This window comes from Camarhynchus parvulus, chromosome 7 (genome assembly GCF_901933205.1).
Source record: "Camarhynchus parvulus chromosome 7, STF_HiC, whole genome shotgun sequence".
Classification (NCBI taxonomy): domain Eukaryota; kingdom Metazoa; phylum Chordata; class Aves; order Passeriformes; family Thraupidae; genus Camarhynchus; species Camarhynchus parvulus.
The window spans coordinates 14,782,584-14,786,567 of record NC_044577.1 but is presented as its reverse complement, the minus strand read 5'-3'; positions in this window follow the sequence as shown (position 1 = coordinate 14,786,567).

Here is a 3,984-nt window from a genome sequence, read left to right as displayed (position 1 = left end):
ATCTTCCACCTTCAGATTTCATACAAGCATGTCAATTCCCATCCACTGGAAAAGGTCTGAGGTACAAAAAACCCATTTGGCAAGACCAAACATCAGAAAAAAGTTTGCAACTATACAGGAATACCCTACAAACAAAGCAGAAGAAAAACACTGTCCCTCCCCTTAAGCAGTCTACTAACCTGGTGAACTGAAAGGAGCTCAAGATTGAGCAAGAGTAGCAAGATTACTTCTTTGGAAAAGGAGAAGCAGCATAACCCACTCACAGCAGCCTAGCGCCAGCTCTGGACTACACAAAGAGACACCTTCTCCTTGTTTTCAGAACTGCACTAACCGGGCAGAGGGTGGCTGCATCCACTGGAGAGCACAATGGTGCCACGAGAGGCAGAAGCTTTGAAGAAGCTGCTAAATCCAGGAGCCTGGGCATCCCACCAGTATCCTGCCATTGCCTCTCGTTCTGGACCTGCAGCAGCAGTGCTTCATCCACACCTGCTGCAATCACACAGGTGCATCCCAGTGACTTCAGGGTTTTACACTCGGTTTCATGTTACATTTTGTTCTGATAAGAAAACATAGAGGTTCTTGACAGCAAGGGGACTTCTTTTGCATCTCATTTTTATATTTTGTCCAGGGCAGCAATAAAGCAGCAGCAGAGAGTATGGAAATAAAATTATCATCTCCCTCCTCCCATAACTAGTAGTTAGCTGCAGCTAAATTGGGATTTGAAGATTTATTGAAACTTCTGAGGGCTCACAGTGCCACCCTTCTCTAACTTTTCCATTTATAGATTTCCCACTCAAGTTTAACAATACAGATCTAATACCAAGCTCACCACCTTTGAAACCCATGAAAAGAGTTCCCAAGTTAGATCAGGAGTCAAAAACAAGAGAAAACAAACCCAAGCCTTCACACATGCAAGAATATTCTGACAACTCCTCTGAAACAAGGGCATTTCTTGCCTGTAGCTGCAGAAAATACAATCGTGTACCTAACGCTCCTCTGCATATTTTGAAACAGTGTCACCAGGACATGAACATTTTAAGCATACCATCGCCGTCCACGGGCTTGCGATGCAAAGCACTTACACTCACCACGCGTAATTAGCTCATCAAAGATGACTCCTTCATGTGGGTTAATTCCTCCTTTGCCGAAGAAATTTAACTTTGCCGAAGTCGTCGGGATTTAAAAAACAAGAAAGGCGAGCAGTGCTCATGCAACTACTTCTTTTTAAAAAGTCACTCGGTGTGCCAGGAAAGGAGCGCTCGGTCCAGCCTCGGAGCCCGGGAGCAGGAGCCCCGCACCTTTCCCACGTAACAAAAATCGTTACGCAAATCCCAGGCGCTGCCGAAGCCCCTGACCTATTTAGAGACGCGCTTTATCCTCTCCGCAAACAAGCGATGCTGCGGAGACGCCGCTAAGCCCCGGCAGCGCGCACCCCGCCCGGGCAGGAGACGCCCCGGGACCCCGCTACCTGCGGCTCCGGCCGCCAAACTTCGCCCGGCGGCGGCCGCGGAGCGGGCGGGCTGCCCCGGGGCTCCGGCCGCGCATCCCCGGCTCGCCCCACGCCGTGACATTGAGCAGGGTCCCCGCCGGGACCCCCGCGCCGCCCCGCTCACCTCGGCAGCCGCCCGCAGGGAAGGAGGGAGCGGCGCGGCACCAGCGGGCGACGCAGCTCCGCTCCTGCCGGACCGCTGCAAGCGCGGCGCAACTCCGCCGGAGCACCGCGGTTCTCCAGAGGCGTCCGTTCTTCTGTGTATCAGTCTGTCTGTATGTCTGTCTGTGTGTGTCCGTCCGTCCGTGCCCGGTCCCCGCCCCGCCCGCGGGCTCAGGTGGGGCGGGGGCCGGGGTCGGCACGCGGGCGGAGCCTGCGCGCTCGCGCCGGGGGCGGGGCGGCCCCGCACCTGTGGCGGCGGCCGGGCGCGTGAGGGGAGCGGAGCGGACAGGAGAGGAGCGGCGGCCGGGCCCGTGAGGGGAGCGGAGCGGACAGGAGAGGAGCGGCGGCCGGGCCCGTGAGGGGAGCGGAGCGGACAGGAGAGGAGCGGCGGCCGGGCCCGTGAGGGGAGCGGAGCGGACAGGAGAGGAGCGGCGGCCGGGCCCGTGAGGGGAGCGGAGCGGACAGGAGAGGAGCGGCGGCCGGGCCCGTGAGGGGAGCGGAGCCCTGGAGGCTCCGGCTGAGGCGGGCCGGGCTGGAGGCGTTCTCCGCCAGCCCAGCCGATCTGCGAGCCCCGGGCGAGCCCAGCGCCGGCCGGGCGCTGTCACCCCCAGTGTGCCCGGAGCCGCTGGGACTCGGCGTGCCACAGGCAGCACAGCCTCGACCCGGGGGCGACTCCCCGAACACCCAACTGGAACAGCTCCCGCTTTCTTTACTCCTTCAGCTTCTGGTCGTCAGGGATTGCTCTTCGCTCCCCAAATTTACACAAACCTGTAGCCCAGCCTCCCAGCCCTCTGGCTTTGCCCGCCCGTCTGTCAGGGCTTTAAGTCAATAGCCACTACTCCTCAGCTCTGTTCTGTAAAATGTAAAAATGTGCCCTAAATATAAACATTACACTAGAAAACATCAGGTTTTATAAGTACCGAAGAGAAAAATAATAATGATAATGGCGGAAACATCAAAATCAATGCAAACTTCAGTATAAGAAAATCTGCAGCATTTTAATAATTAGAGCTGCTTTTACAGTTCGAACAGTGCTCCTGGAGAAAGTGGTTCAAACAGAGGGAATCCTACAGTATTGAATTTATTATTCTTCTGAAGGAAGGAAAACAAGAACATTTACCACTGGAGAAAAACTTCTTGCTAAACTTTAGTTTCAGCTTTTGGAGAAGAGCAGTGATACTTAATACTATTAAGAATTGCATCATACCTTGTTTACAGTTTTATGTTCAATAAGTTCTTTTAGCACTCGGGACAGGAAATTCTGACAGTTTGAATTAATCATCCCATAAAAACATGAATATAGCCCTTCTTTTGGTGCTTTACCTACCACGAACTTCTTGCTCAGAAGAAATCTAAACTTTAAAGCAGACCTAAGTATTTTTGAAAGATTTACTGGTCTCCTACAGAGAGAAAGAGTAGCTTAAAATAGGACACTTTTTTTTTTCCACCCCAGAAGTCCTGAGTTTGTCTGAATTTGTAGCAGCAGAATAGATGGCACAGTAGGAAAAATCCACTACTGAAACTCGGAATGTTGGACCAGTGGTAGAGGAATTTTGAATGTACACATCTGCTTCAGCAGCAAACAACAACAAAAAATACCCAGAGTGAGTTTGGGATCAATCAGATTATAAATGGATCAACTTGATTATCTTGAAAAGGCACATACATGTATGATTGTGCATTAGCAATATCCAAAATTCTCATATTTTGTTATCTTTTGTCTATCTTTTAGCCCTTTTCAAGACAAACTTGCAGTAAACTAGCACTACAGTCTCCAAAACATTCAGAAATCTCGAAATAATTCTGACTGGACAAAAAACTCAGCAAATTTCTTTTCATATCCAACCTTCAAGTTGTATTCTAAAGAACAAAGAATATTGCATCCAGGCAGTATTATTTTATTTATGTAAGCAGCTGTTGTAGTTGCCACAGAGATGTTATTCAATCTTTAACAGAAAGGTGGTCTGCAAATGACCATTCACTGTATTTGCTGTTAATATGAAAATATAGAAGAACCCCTGAGAAGACTGTAACATTCTTCAGAACGAGTACATATCTATTCAGTAGCTCATGATTAAAAAAAAAAAAAAGGTATTTCAATGAATTTTAACCACCAACTTCCTACAGAGAGATGTAATGGTGGGTCATAATTGTATATGGTTTCAAACACAAAAGTATGTCTTGGGTCTGTTCTCATCAGAAACAGCAAAATTTAACCCACAATTGTACACATCTTTATGATGCATTTCACAGCTGCCTTCCACTGTGCAACTCACCCTTCTTGACTCCAGCTCCCCATCAAATCCTGTGCTCTATAAGATGGTAAAAGTGTG